The sequence below is a fragment of the Cannabis sativa genome, chromosome 3, assembly GCF_029168945.1.
Source record: "Cannabis sativa cultivar Pink pepper isolate KNU-18-1 chromosome 3, ASM2916894v1, whole genome shotgun sequence".
Lineage (NCBI taxonomy): Eukaryota > Viridiplantae > Streptophyta > Magnoliopsida > Rosales > Cannabaceae > Cannabis > Cannabis sativa.
In genome coordinates, this window is record NC_083603.1 from 43,078,730 (window position 1) to 43,095,534 (window position 16,805).

General features: G+C 29.8%; 1 long non-coding RNA gene across 1 annotated transcript; it reads right to left on the reverse strand.

The window, feature by feature from the left end:
• Positions 1-629: 629 nt before the first annotated feature.
• Positions 630-3,712, reverse strand: LOC133035375 (uncharacterized). Its single transcript, XR_009686617.1, has 2 exons — positions 3,512-3,712; positions 630-885 (listed from the first exon to the last, which is right to left on the reverse strand). It is a non-coding gene; the product is annotated as an uncharacterized LOC133035375 (long non-coding RNA).
• Between the last annotated feature and the right edge of the window lie 13,093 nt (positions 3,713-16,805).

The following is a 16,805-nucleotide window of genomic DNA, read 5'->3' on the forward strand; positions in this document are numbered from 1 at the left end:
TTACCCAATATTATTTAAACAAAAGAAAGTGTGTAGTGTGTTGAGGTGAGGTGTATTTAAAAATTAAACAGTGATTAGGTTAAACTTTTTCAAAGGAACTAATAATGAAGAACTGAGAAGAAGAAAATTTTGAAGACATGATGACAAAAACAATAAATATTTAGTGCAAATTGATTTAACCTCACCTAATCTATAAATGCTTTAATTTTGTGGTGGTTATTGATCCATTGAAAATTGACATGTACACCAAGACTAAAATGAAATAATAAAGAGTTCGAAAAAATAATTGAAAAAATTAAATAAGTGCAAAATTATAAAAAAAGTCTCAAATTTGGATCCATATTAAAGCCCATGTCCTTATCCTAGTCAGTATATATTGAATAGACTTGCACAGTTACACTTTCACCAGCTAGAGTAGACTTGTCTCAGTTGCTTTTTGTCTTTTTCTCTGCACAAGTTGCCATTTTTGTAAGAGATATATGTATATTAGGAAAGTATTAATTTCTACTACAATGAAGTTCATGAATTACGTACATAACTTCAGTTTTAGTATTAATTTTTTTTTATCTTACAATTTCTTTCATATGTCTTTTTTATTAGGAATAGACCCAAAATTACTTAAATTACACATTATTATTTTTTTTTTTTTTTGACAAAGTGATTAAAATCACTCATGAATTTACGACGCCCACGTCTGCCACCGGCGCTGGAACCTCCTCGAACCAGGATAGCTCATCGTCTAACCGCAGAGCATGCTTTGCCAACCATAGGCCGCTAAAAACTTAGAGCGAGCCCTATGGGACAAAACTGCCCCCGGAAATTTAGACAATAAAGCTATAACATCTTCCAACAACGCTCTCAACTCAATAAAAACTGAAGTTCCACCTGAAAAAATATCAAAAAAATAGAATAAAACTTTAATTAGAAAATTATTCAAACTGAATAGAATCAGCTAACCGCCAAGACTAAGCAACTAGATCTCCCTATAAAATACTAAAACTAGCCAAAGGGAGTACCCTTTGGCTAGTAATAACTAAATTATAGCATTCTACTTCATAACCTTCCTAGGATCCCTATTCCTTACCTTTATCATTTTAAAAACAAACATAAATAAAATTTTCCTTTTAATACCCATTATTCCTTAAATATTCAAAATATTATATACTAATTCTTTCATTTATTTCTTAAAAGTATTACTTATTTTTAGACTAAAACATGTCAAAATTCTTAATAAGTCAAATTGTTTATTGTTTTATTTATAGCGTAAAACATGGTATCTATAATCTTTATTCAACCTAAATTAAACCAAAATTGTATTAATATCCTTAAAACTTAAGTTTGTACTCTTCACATTCAAAAATACCTTTTTCCTAATACCTCTTAATCATACATTTAATTAATAATATTAAATTAATATTAATTAATCCAATTCGGTATTATGACATAATGCTTCCTTATTTATTATTTAAAAAGATGACCTCCTAATTATTATACCATTCAAATTATTATAAAAACCATTAATATTAGTATCTTCCTATACAACTAATAAGGCAATAATCTCAATACTTCATTAGCATTTACTTTCCATTAATTTCAATATCTTTCCAAAAATAAAAATAAAATAAAACAAAATATTCTCAATTCACAATAAATGTTCCTACCTCCAATTAATTACAAAATCCCACATTTATAATTTATATACCAAAATTAATATTATGTTATTTATAATATTATGTTATCTATAATAAACTCATATTTATAATTTATCTAGCCAAAATTAATATTATTTTATCCATAATAAGCTAATAAGGCAATAATCTCATAATTACATACCATAATTGTTAGCTATTAAATTTTATAATATTTTTATAATTAATGATATCTTGTAATTTGAACCAAATTACCCTAAATAATTACGGGCCAGCCATAAATCAAGGGTGAAAACCTTGAAAGGCACCAAAACCATAATAATGGCGCAGCTCATCCATCAAATTTGTACTTCTATTTCTTCCATAAAAAAAGCTAATACCACTCATCCAGAAATTATTTAAAAATACAAATAATGTAATAATTTTGGTGCATTCCCATAATATTGATAACAAACCAAAATTCCATAAGAATTTGACTTCCCAAGTATATCTGAAGCAATATATTCTCATTAGACCATTGGTATTACCACCTCCCTTTATTACAAGATCCTCAAGATTCTTATTCTTTAATTTATTTAATTAATTATAATATTAAAATCTGAATACTAAAATTTCAAACACGAAAATTCCTAAAAAAATATAAACCAAAATATAGATAATAGGAATTAGCATTTAAAGTAAACCCTCTTAAACCTTATTTCAGTTTAAAATATTCTTTAATTCATACCTTAACCCAAATAATCCTTTTATTCCGACTAATAAATCTGTATAGTGCATAACTTTAACTTTAAAATATTATTCTGTCAAAATTTTCTTATACATTCAATACCGGAATTCGTGAAAATTTAAACAAAATACCCTAAATAATTAGGGGCCCAACCATATAATAGGTGCTAAAGCCTTGTAAGGCGCCAAAGCCATAAATAATGGCACAAAATAGAACAAAATCAATATAAACAAACCTATAACAAAATTACCACTATATCCTATTATATCAGCTCACCCAAAAAAGAACAAAATCAATAACAAACAACAAGATGAAATCAACTATCCACCATTTCAGCCTTCAACCCAACACGACACTGACCGAGATCTCCCAGGCTCAAAACTAAATTTAAAAAATTTAACTCAAAAACTTTATCACACTGTGCAAACATTTAAGTAAAAATTCTAAAATCTATAGGTCTTTCACTAACTCAAAAAGAACCAAGCATAAATTCTCAAACAAACCAACTACAAACAATCTTAATGAATCTAAAACTAAAGGACTAGTGTTATCTAGATCCACATACTGTATGTATATACAATCTGTGGCACAAAAATGAAAAATGAAATAATATAAACTAGAGGAATAGTGTTACTATGTTTTAGAAATCCGTCTCCTATGGAGAAATTGGGGTCTCACGGGCCAAGAAAATTTAGGGTATAAAAGATTTTGGGTTCGAAAAGATATTTCTAAAATTCATAACTCATATGAATATTTAAAAAGAATGAAAGATTTAATTCAAAACAAAAAAACTCACCTCATAATCGAGTTTTCAGTCCAATCCAAAAGAGGATCTGAGATATCATTCAGATCTGATCTATCTTTTGTTTTCACAGAGTAATATAGAGAGAGATTGAACATATAGTATTATATATTGATTTTATTTTATTTATATAAAGCTTATTTGATTGGATAGAAAGGTTATATATTACTGTATATCTGTTCTTTTGCCGTGGCAACTGGCAAGGGCCTCTCTCAAAAGAGGAACATTTATAAAGTATTGTATTTGTAATCAGAGAAGATATCAAGTTCACTACTGAGGTTGATTTAATAAGTCAATACAGCAGATATTACATATATAATATTATATGAATACCTGAGCATCCACACATTTCAAGTTGATGATTGTTGATCCTTTCTTTTGGGCGGTCTCTAAATTTCTGGATGCGCCTGTGTTTATTGAGGCTGATATTTCAGCTTCCTTTTCCAAGTCAATTAGAGGAGCCATGATGGAGACACTTAAATTACACATTTAGTTATACTTGAAAACATAAATTGATTTTTTTTTTTTTTTTAAAACAATCCAAACCTCACTTCTATAAATTATTTATCATTTCCGTTCAAAAATTTATGTTAAGTGTCGACTATCCTAATGTATACGTGTCAAAATTTTAGCAGTCAATATAATTTTAATTATTTAATATTATAAAATAATTTAAAAATTATAAAAAATAAATAAATCAATTTATTTTTTCTAAAAAAAAAATTCTTCTTTTTCCTTGTTTTCTTTTTCTTCTTTCTTTCTTCTGGAACCATCACGCGAGTTCCTTCTTCTTCTTCCCCTGTGACTGGAACTAAATCCTTCCTCGTGATGAACCCAACAACCCCAGTGAGCCCCAGGTGACGAGAACACCAAGTTTGACTACTCTCTCTCTCTCTCTCTATCTTTGATCTGTCATATACCTACACAGTCTCAAAATCATTCCACTTGATCCCCAAGCGATGTGGGATTGCAAAGCTTACCCGGTGTTTTCCCTTACGGATCACGAGACTACTAACTGTCACAATCACAATCACCCCCCTTATGGGGTCTGACGTCCTCGTCGACCACACTTCCGGCTGGGTCAAGGCTCTGATACCGTTTTGTAATGTCCCCACTTCAAGCCTCCATTGAGCCCTTACACCCACAGAATCGTAGCTCTTATACACGAGTACTTCACTCTGGCTACTTCATGGACTAATGACTGGCCCTATATACCAACACGAGTGTTTCCAGCGTGCTTTGTCCTCACTCGCACGCTTCCTAGGATAACTTCCTAGGAGGTCACCCATCCTGAAATTACCTCATGTCAAGCACACTTAACTGTGGAGTTCTTTCGTGATGGGCTACCGAAAAACAAGATGCACCTTGTTGATATAGTTAGTACCAATCAATCCATTTAAGCTCTCTTCAACTGTGTAGTCTCATACCTACACAGCCTCAGAATCATCCCACTTGACCTTCCCCAAGCGATGTGGGATTGCACAGCTTACCCGGTGTTTCCCCTTACGGATCACGGGACTACTGACTGTCACATGGATAGTCCACTGTGGCACTTAACTGGGATTTTTGGACGGATGTGTAATGAGTAAAATAGAAGTGAGGTTCAGAGGGTTTTACCATAAAAAATAAGTTTTGGGCTTAAGTGTAACTAAATGTATAGTTGGGGTATATTGCCACAAATATCTATTTTTCTTATTATTTTGTTACGATTGTGGGTCTGGAGTTTGGGCCGAGCTGGGCTGGGAAGGTTTCGGGGCTGGGGCTGGGGTCGGTGCCGGTGCTAAGATCCAGGGTCTAGGTCGGGCTAGATTTGAGATTGGGATTCGAGATCTGAGACTGTGGTCGGGTTTGAGTTCTGGTCCAGGGGTCGGGGTCGGTTCTAGAACTGGATCCAGAGTCTGGGTTTGGATCAAGGTGTCGAGTATTAAAGTAATTTTTTTTTGGCTAAAAAAACTAAAAACATTTTTTTTAAAAAAAAAATTATTAACCAAATTGGTCTTGTTTTTTAAAAAACTACAATTTTTTTTTTATTTTTCTTTTTGAAAACACAATTTTAAAAACAAAAAACAATATCAAACATACCCAGGATACCGATCAAAAAAATCTCTTAGGACATTCTCATTAGTTTTTCTATTCTATTCTTCAAAATAGATTCTCAAAATTCTACTTTCTCTATTTTACTTCGTACTGTTATATTACACCACTATAGATTTTTTATTTATTTTTACATTATTTAAATATAATATTTTAAACCTATTTTATTATTTTAAATAATAGAAGTGACAAATTAAATTTAATTATTTTATATAAAAAAAAACATAGATTTTAATAAAATATTTTTGATGAAGCTTCATTCTTTCTTTACATGATTTTGAAGCATCTTTAAATGAAAAAGGTCATAAAAGAGTTGAAGGTGCTCTTAGTTTAAATAAAGGGAAACTTACAAAAAATACTGGAATTTGGGTTAATTTTTACAAAAATACTGTCACACGGAATTTTTTTCAAAAATACTGTGTTTTTATAAAACACCAGTAAAACACAAATCAGAACAACTCAAAACAACAGTAGAACACTAGTAAAACACCAGTAGAACACCAGTGAAAACTTAACATAGTATACTGCAGTATGAAACTTATAAAAAACACAGTAAAAAAGTACAAAATTCCGCCTGACAGTATTTTTGCAAAAAAATAGCAAAAGTTAGTATATTATGTAAATTTTCCTAAATAAATAGCAATATTAATTAATTAATAAAATAAAGAAAAAACTGCCATATAAATTCAGTCTGTCTTCTTCTGTGTTATTTATGTTCAGCAGAAAGTACTCAGAGTAAGACTTTATTGCACCTTTCACAAAAAAAGGAAAAACTTTGCAGCAACAAGAACATCATCTTTGTTCTTTTGGGTATTGATTAATACAAATTTAAATAATAATTTGATGACCTAAGGACAAAGAATGTTCACTACAATACCATTTTTCTGTCAAGAAAATACCAATTTTTAATTAATTTGTTAACAAATTGAAGTTTTTAACAGTGATGACTTATCTATTTTAGTCATCAAATTCAAAAATCGTTTGACGTCAATTCAGTATCAATTTGATTCATTTTACCTCCAAATTATAATTTAATAGAAAAATATAAAAGCTATTCTTGTATTATATATTGAGTGCTAATTACAATTTTCTATTATAATTTTTTAGTCAGTTTCCATACCTAAAATTATATGTAAAAATATTTTTTCTAATTTTTTTTTACAACGGTATTCGTTATAGTTACAGTATCATTTCTGTAAATCTTTGAAAAATTCTGAATAGCTTACAATGTCGATAACAGAGTTCCTGATATCCCAGTTTACCACGTGTGTTTAGAAAACTTCAAACGTATTTTTGGCACTGTAAACTATTCGAAATTTTTAAAAAATTTATAGGGGTGATGTTGTAAGTATAACGAACACTGCCATGAAAAAAATAAATAAATAAAAAGTATTCCACATATGTTTTCGGGTATGAAGATTGACTAAGAGATTTTAATAGGAGGTTGACGGTAACACTCCTCTTATATATTGGCTAGGCACTAATTATAGAGGTTAAATAAGTAATTTTACATTTTAGATATGTAAAAAATATGTTACTCCTATTAATTTTATTATTTTTTTCAGATAAAAAGGTCCCAAGAAAACTCCACCTTGGAAGAAAAAAAACTCTACACCAAGGGGAGGGGACAAGCTTGTATTCATTCATTAGTTGCATTATATAAAATAAAAGACTGAATACAAATAGGATGGTCGGGCCACCAAACTTTATTAACAGTAGTCGACAAAGCATACTTAGCTAAAGTGTGAGCCGTCATATTAACAAATTTGTATCATTTTTACATATTTAAATAGTTTGAAAGATGAACCAAAATCATTCAAAACCAATCCTATAAGACTACAACAAAATATGATTATTAAATTTAGATACCAAACTAAGACAATCAGACTCAAAAATAAAATTTGAAAAACCAAGTAAAAGGCATTAATTGCAAGCAAATCTAAGAGCCAAAGCTTCAACCATTTATGGCAAAAAGCCTCCTTCAAAGAACCAAGAGGCAAATGCAAATGCTTCTCCTTTTTCATTTCTAGCAATTGCCCAAACCGCAACAATCTAAGGATAAGTCCAAAGCATCATCGGTGTTACCTTAACGAACCTTGACGGAGGCAACAACAATTGAGGAACCTTCTTGTGGCGAGTCGAAGAGATGGTCAAAGAGGTGCTTTGTAACGCCCTAACTCCTAAAGATGCCACGTGTATACTTTTAGAACATAGTTTAGTATTAATAGATTAACTATTTGATTAAATCTATGATAATATTAAAAACTTCACTAAAATTAAATCACAACAATGAACAAAATAACATCGCTAAAAATATTTATTTCGAGAATCCCTTGTTACAAAAGTTTTACAAAAAGGGCTATATATAACAGTAAGTCAAAATATACATCAGGTACAACCCAAAACAACTCCTAACAACTTGACCATACAAGCTGGATAAGTCGATATGTACATTTACCGGAAAAGATTGTCATCTCATGGCTGTCCTAGTCATTCCTTGCCCTTACCTGCACCACAAAGAATTTGTGAGCCACAAAGACTCAGTAAGAAAAACAATAACAATCATATAATTCATCACAAAAATATCAACAAGTAAATTCACATCATCAGAATCAAACAATCGTATATTACTTGTATACTTAAATCTGGGTCAGCATACATATTCAAACACAATGAATGTCAATATAAAGAAATACAGTTATCCACAATTACCAGTCCAATAATAATAAATATAGTTGTTCCTTCATAAAGTAACAATTATCACTACTTTTCTAGCAAAACAATTTTGAGGCCTCACTTGACATACAAATGTCTTTATCGTTGTTTAATAAAATAACCCTCATACTGAAAACTGATATTCAAATGTTACTGTCGTTGTCAAACAGAAAACTCAAATATCATTTCTCCGTTATTCATATATCTCATTGCCTAATAAGGCAAGTCGGTGCCCTAACCTAACATCCATATATTACATTGCCTAATAAGGCAACTCGATGCCCTAACCTGGTATCGATCTATTTCTGTGATCGTCTAATAAGACAATCAACAAGTAGGAAACCTAAAAAAAATTTCACTTGACGTCGTGATTTCAATCACTGAACGGAAATCACTGTTCCATTGCCTTGATCATAATTGAGTCATAACGATAATAATCGTAACTTGACATGCTATGTTGTACAAATATATTTTTCTTACCTTTAATCCAGATTCATGCATGTCAGCCAACCCAAGTGGAGAGACACCCAACAATCCTGACCCTATGTCACAACAACAATAAATTAGTTAGTGTTTATTCTATTACACTCCATAATACTCGCATAAAATAATCTAGGGTATTCTACCAAACCTCGTGGTAAGAAAACCCTAAAATAAAATACATATTTCAACTCTAATTTATGCTTCACACTGTAGAGCTCTTCACAAGCTTCAAAACGGTACATAGAACGCTAAAATAGACACCTGAGTGAAAAGTTATGACCAAAATACAAAAATCGATATTTCTTGATTACTGCCAAACGAAATTTTGGTTGGTACAGGGCTGTACCATCTGGAATTCTGGTTTATAACCGCAAGGACTCAAAAATTTCAAGTTTTCAAAGTCTCAAAACTTAACCAATTTTTTCTAAACTTCACAGAACAGTTCTATGACATCAATATAACATTTTCTACATGATAGAAATCAAAATCATCCTTAAACACAAAAGTTGCCATGAGAGCTCAAGCTTTGAGCTTAAAAACTAAAACTTGGCTATCACCTCTCTACAACATTAAAACCTTCAAAGGAGCCTCGAAACCAGTCCCAAAACTTCCCAGAAACAAAACCAAATGCTAATCCATATCCCAGTAATAATAGAACCGAAATTCAACCTTAGAACCTAAGCTTTCCAAGAAAGAAAATGAACTAAACTCTTACCTCAAGCTTTCTCTTCAAGTGGCTTATCTCTAGTTGCTACTAATGGGTTGAGGGATAGATTTGGATAGAGGAGAATCAAAGAAATTGGTCCCTTCTTGCTTGGTTTTGGCTAGCTCGAGAGAAGAGTGATCATGGTTTATTTTTCTTTCTCTTGATTAATACTTATCTTATATATATCATCAACTTTTAAAAAAATTAATAATAATAATAATAATAATAATAATAATAATAATAATAATAATAATAATAATAATAAAAGAATTTAACAAAAGATATTTTACCATTTTTAGCTACTAAGAAATTTTTATCCCTAGGGTATTTGGTCAACCCCGAGTACCCTGAAATACCCCGTTAATCCAAAACCAACTTACCTCAATAACAATTAAAACTGCCAACAAAACCTGTTGTGACATTATTGGCCTCCAATCGGGTCTCCAAAGTCGCCAAACTTGAAAAATATTTTAATTACACAAATAACTCACATTATACCCACATATTCTAAATAAATCTCTATAATTAATAAATTACACTTATTTATCCACTTATGACAAAATTCATAATTCACGCTGAATTAGACTAGTAGCATCATAATCCCATTTGTACTCTCTAATTATCCATAATATATAATAAACCCTAATTTTTTATAATTAAGTTTTTGAGATATTACATATTTACTCCTATTTATTTATCTTGATAGATTTATTTTTACCTTTCAAAGAAAAAAAAAATAATTTTCGAGTGATTTAATTTTACAGTATATCATTAGTCACGAGTAGAATTGTAAATACAGATTGAGCTTTTTGACACAACATAAATTGGCATAAATTTGGAAGGTATGAATGCGATGCAACATGAAAAAATATATATTTTGACATGATAATAAGAATTGACAGGATACGACACGAAAATATGAATTTAAGTACAACACGGCACGATAAGCCCGAAAGCATAACAAGTAAGCATGAATACACTAACCCGAAAGCATGGCCCATGAAAAAATCTGATAATTATAAATATTTTTTATTAATTATAAATCAATTAAATTGATAGTAAATATATAGATTAATAAGTATAATTATTTTTTTATACGATTATAATTATGGTTGAAAATTTGTATAAAATAATTAAAATTATTTATGAAATAAAGATACATATAGTTTAGTAATTCGCTTATTAAATATAATAAAAATATAGAATACGAATTCTAGCCCGTATAAAAAATGAATCGGTGTGTTTAAGAAAAATGATAAAACTGTGTCGGGCCGGCCAACTATAAATTGTTGCGACATATATTTTTTTATTATCTGATACAACATGATACATATTTTTATGAATTTTTCAAAATGCAAGTTGGATCAGACCGACATGCACTTAGAGTAGCTCCAAGGAGATTGCAATTAGGTGGTTTGAAGTTGGATTTGTCTCCAAGGAGATTTCAATTACCTCATCAAATATGTTGTGTGACTACAGTGCACAGCACGACATACATGTCGTGGCACTGTAGCAACGACATTCATTTTTCTAATATGTTTAAATGTAAAACATGTTGTTTTAATATACCACCCAATTAGAAATAGTATATATATATACTTTTAATAATTTTTTCCTCCTAAAAATATCCTTCCATTTCAAAAAAAACTTCTCTCTCTAACTATCTTACTCTATAGCACTAACCCCGACCCAGAACCCCTACCGTCGAACACACAGACCCAGAACCCCCGTCGTAAGGCCTCGCCGTCATCTTCTCTCACGGCCTCTCTCATTTTTTGCGTTTCTTTCTTCTAGTTTTCTAGTTTTTTGCAATATTTTGCGATATTTAGCGATGTATTTGTAATGATAGAACAAATCTGATGTTAGGGATGAAGTTTAGCGATATTTGGCAATGTTTTGTGTATTTAGCGATGATATTAGCGAAGTATTTGTAATATGAGACTAAAAAATGCACAGCACATCGCTAATCATCGTGAAAATTTGAGTATAATTTCACGACATTTAGTGATGTTTCGCGATATAGAGACATTTAGCGATGTTTCGCGATATAGTGACATTTAGTGATGTTTCACGACATCGTCAAAAACCTAAAAAAAATATAGAAAATAATCGAGTTGAGAATTCCAATGATGGGTAGGGATTTCGGGGTGGTTGAGATTTTAGGGCTTTGGGTTTCACGGTTTCTCTTTGTGGTTTTGCGATATCCTCTTTGATTTTGTCCTACGTTTTGTCTTCGGAGTGGGTTTCGCCAGAGGCGGTGCGGTGGTCGTGGGTTTGGTCTGGGTCTGGTTCAATCTTGTTCTGTGGTTGTGGGTATCAGTTGGGTTTGGTGAGAGTTACAGAGAGAGGAAAAGAGGGCTGAGAGAAAAAGGGAAGGTATGAGGAGGGTATTTTGAGATTTAATTAACTTTAGAGTATTAAATTTCTATGTATTTTAATGTGGCATACTAAAAGACCATGCGCAATTTTTAATCATGAATTGTCAAATTTCTCTTATAAAATTGACATTTAATTTATTGTGTGTTGTCTTATTTTTTTTTAGTCTATTTCAATATCTCGAAAAAAAAATTAGTCTAATTTTATGGTCGTGTACATTATAATTATTTAAGACATCCTGTAAATTTTGAGAAATTTAGAAAAATTTAACACACAAAATATAAAGTTCAAATTGTCAGTTGCATGCGTGACTCTTTTTTATTACATTAAAAAAATAATATAATAATAAAGAATATTTTTTTTTTGGCTAATTATGATTTTTGCTTCCTAAATTTTAAAATGTATCAAATCATGTCCCATGAACTTTTAAGGTCGTTAAAAATCCTCCCTGAACTATTGAGATTGTTGAATTTAAGGACTTTTGTCCAATTTTAGTAAGAAAAGTCTATTATGGATGAAAGTTTATGGGGCATAATTTGGTACTTGTCAAAGTTCGAGAGGTATGATTTAGTAGATATCAAAGTCTGGGGAGCATGATTTAGTACATAAACAATCACTGAATTAGTAAAATTACATGAAATCGAACAAAAGTCTTTAAATCCAACGATCTCAATAATTCCAAGAGAATTTTAACAGTCAAAAAAATTCAGGGGATATGATTTTGTACATGTCAAAGTTTAGGAATTTTTTTTTAATTAGTCTATTTTTTTAGTGTAATTTTTGGTATTGTGGTTGGAGTGAAAATAGTTTTTGACATCAAATTTGGTTATATTGTGACACCAAATTTAATGTATGGGACCAAAGATGCTCTTATGTACAAGTTCGTATGACACTATGATCCATCCATCAATACTGAGTAGGGCTGGACATCTGATCAAATCTATCTTTTTTTTACTTATCCGATCCAATCTAATTAGTAATTAGATTTGAAAAATTATCATTCGATCCAATCCAATTAGACCTCAAAATCCAATCCAATCCGATCCAATTACTAATTGGATTAAATCGATTTTTCAATTGAATATCCAATTGCATACCTAATTTTTAATATTATATAACTTAAAAATATGAAGAGAAAAATAATTAAAAACTAAATATCACCTTTTATTTAAGTTTAATATTTCATAAAAATATCATTGTTACAAGTGTAATGTAACTAAAAATTTGAAATAACTAAAACAACAACATTACCAAGTAATAAAATAGAACAAAACATCATGAAAATAAATACATAGAACAACCAAGTTTTACAAATTCAAGAAAAATAAAAAGCCATTAAAAATATAATTAATATATATTTTTATTTTTTTATTACTTTTTTATTATATAAATCAATATAAATATTTTTTAATATATATAAATGTAATTGGATATTTATCAATTTTTTATTATATAAAATCAATATAAATATTTTTTTTTAATGTATATAAATATAACTGGATTTGATCATTTTTTAAATAGATTTTGAAATTAACATCTAATAAGTGATCCAATTTAATTAAAATCCAACTTTTATCATCCAATCTACTTTAATTGTAATTGGATATCTAATTTTTTATAATTGAATTAAACTGAATCGCTTCGGTTGAATTTAATTGGATTGAATATTGTTCACCCGTAAAATTAGTGAGCCAATGATTTTTGTTTATTTATTTATTCTATATATATTTTTATCACAAGCACATCATTATGTGTTGATCATATGTAGCTTTCATACTTTACTTTTTCAAACAAGTCCAAAATGTGCTCCTTTCGAAGCAATCTCCATCAAAAAACTCCAATAATATCTTCATTACTATTCTTTAGATATTCTAATCTAAACTTCTTTATAAAAATCATCATTTTTCACAAGATCTTGAAAATTTGGCTAATTATGAGAGTACATGACTTCTTTTCCAGTCTTGCTTCTCTTTGGCCGTATAAGGCTAATTGTTAAACTCGACTTTATAATTGTTATTTTAGTTTGTTAAAAAAAATATTGGTACACCTACTTATACTTCTAACATTTAAATAATTATAAATTAAATTTTATTTATATGATAGTTTATATTATAATTATAGCATACATTAATTAATTTTTTAAAATAATTAAATGATTTACAGTACTAAAATAAGAGTTAACAATATAAAAAACAAGCACGCAACAAGTTATAGTAATGTTAAAAATTTATATGAATGATGTAAGATCTTTGTTTTTTTTTTCTTTTTTGACAAATTAGTTTCAATCTTGTCTAGAGTGTGTGTATAATTAGAATTTTAAGTATGTACTTAGTTCACGTTAGTTAAGTTGTAGGTATTTTTAGTTACAACTGTCGTTAATTTTTGGTCTTGTCTCTCATCTCTAGAGAGAACTAACATCTTAGATCGAAAAAGTTTTTTGATATTGTTATCATCGTTGTATTTTTCTCTCTATCTTTGTTTTTGCAAGTTCATCAAGATTGATGATCCATGGTAGGTGTTCTTGGTTAGATGAAGATGAGCTTGGACTGAGGGGATCTTAGAGGCAACTTCTTCATTAGATCTGAAGGATTTCATATTGAATTGAACATTGAAGGGATTCAATGTATAAGGCAAGGGGATCTTGCTTGTAAGGCTAAGGGATTTAGCTATTTTGGGTAATCACTTAATTTAATATTAGAATTGTAAGATTGTACAAACTGATTGTAAATTTACAATTGGAAATAGTGGAATTATTACCCTGGTTCAAAGGAACCCAAGTAATATCAGTTGGAATTTGTTTTCAATGTCCGAGGAAGCTTGTAAATTGGTGTTGTTAATTTTTTTCTGCTTTTGCTTTTAAATTTCTATGGTAAAGTGAAGTTGATAACGGATTAATCTCAAAATTGGTAATAAGTGAATCGATCTTAGACATTACTAGTACAAGAACTTTCAAATGATATGAAACATATATGATCATGTATGAAATGTAGAATAAATTGAACATATATGCATTATGAACAAAAGATCGAAATACCTCCAGCTATTGATTCTTTGAGTTTCAATCCCACACGAGCTTTGGATATGCAGAAGAAAAAGGAAACTGATTAGTGTTGGGTAATCAGACTTCTAAACTCTCTGTACTCTTTTTAGATAGATTTTCTATCTTTTCACAAAAAGAGTAGTGAGCTCGGGCTTCCAAGTTGTTTTCTTCGTATAGAAGAAAAAAAATAACGCGTCATCAGGGCCGGCCCTGAGCATAGGCGGACTAGGCCTGTGCCTAGGGCCCACCTAGTTCAGGGGCCCAAAAAAATTTATCCCTTTTTAAAATTACACATTTTTTTTTTATCAATTTTGAAAAATACCACATTTTTTTCTAAATGAGGGCCTAAAAATATTTTTTTTCCTATGGTCCACTAAATTTCAGGGCCGGCCCTGCGCGTTATTTCCTACATGTTGCTTTTCGAAATCTTACTCAAACGACAAATCATTTTTTTTCTTTAAGAAGAAAACATGTCGTTTTTAGTAGGCAATTTTTCAAAAGAAAAAAAAAAGAAATTTTCGAAATTTTGTTTATAATTTTTTATTTATTGGAATATTAATTAAATTTTTTATTTTTATTTATTTAGTTAATTTTTTATTTTTATTTAAAATATATATTTGGAATTTATATGTTATTTGGTATGAATTAAAATTGAAAAAAAAATATGATTTGGTTATTAATTACATGATTTCATTTAGACATGCCATTATTGTGTTAATGTGAATAAATTTTGTTTTACAATTAATTAGTGTACAATTAAATACTTATTATTAAATTAAATAATTATGTCGCCCCTACAAGTATTTATCAGAATCTATTTTGACTTTTAGGGCCAACATAATAATTAACTTTTTTAAAAATAAAATTATTATTATATCATAAATATTTAAATATAATTAAATTAGTACAATAATATAATTATTTATATGAAACATAATATAGATGTGATAATGTTGATATGAAAATTGAAATGTTAGATTTACAAAACGCACTATCACATTTATTCCAAATATATATTCTATTGAGAACCAATTCAATTCAAAGATTTACAAAACTCTCTCACTTATAGACTAATTCTCAATCAAAAAAGAGAAAATATACAGTGTTATATCATAATCAGAAATTTTAATGTGTCATCAATTTAGAAAGCAGCTTGTTCTTCAAATAATTTACAATAATCTTCATCTCTTGATTTTTGTTTGTCTGGATTACTAATGCAAAATGCATCATTGAGGCCGCTGCAAAAAAGAAAAAAAAAAGAATAACATTTATTAGAAATAGGTGAAAAGAAAAAATAGAGATACACATCCAAACAATTACAAAGATACAAACACAACAACCCAATTTGATTATTATTATTATTTGCTAATAGTGGAGGTGGAACTTGTTGATTGGTAGCCAGCCTCTTTGTTATCGAATCTTGGAAGCTAAGTACTTGAAAGGAAAGGATTTCTTTAACTGCAAGTACAAAGACTCAGATTTTTAGTTTTAAAAAATATGGTGAAAGCCAAAGCCATCTTAAAAAAAGGTGATGGTAAAATAGTAGTGGTAAATGGTAAGGATACTAGTATCTGGGATGATCCTTGGGTTTCTCATAGTAAAGAGTTTTATCCAAAGTTTAATAAATCTAATGCTTTTGGGTTTGACAAAGTGGCTGATCTTCTGACATATTATGGTGATTGTGATACTAAGAAGTTGAATTTGACAATGAAGCTATTATTGCCATTTTTAAAAGGGGAAGACCTTCTAGTCAGGGTAAGGATAAGTGGATTTGGACCAAGGAAAGTAATGGACGCTTCTCGTGCAAATCTGCATATCTTATCCAAGCTTTGTAATGGGCTCCTCACTGTAAGGTCGCCCCCTCCCTCTAGAACAAGCTTTGGAATAGTAAAAATCTTAGAGCGTCATAAGATCATTTGGTGGTGCATCCTTTCTAATGCCCTCCCAATTCAAGTTGTGCTTAATAAGAGATTCCATATTAATGATGTGATTTCCCCTATTTGTGGGGGTGAGGAAGAATCTATGGAGTATCTTTTCATCTCTTGTGTAATTTGGCTTTTCATTTGTGGCGGTCGTTCCCGTGGGGTATCTTTCCTATCGTTGGGTCAGTCATTCGCATGTGGGACTAGATTAAATTCATCTGGGGATGCAAATGAAGTTTTTCTTTATGCATTGATTATTGTCGATATTGGAGTTTATGTCCTGAAAAATTT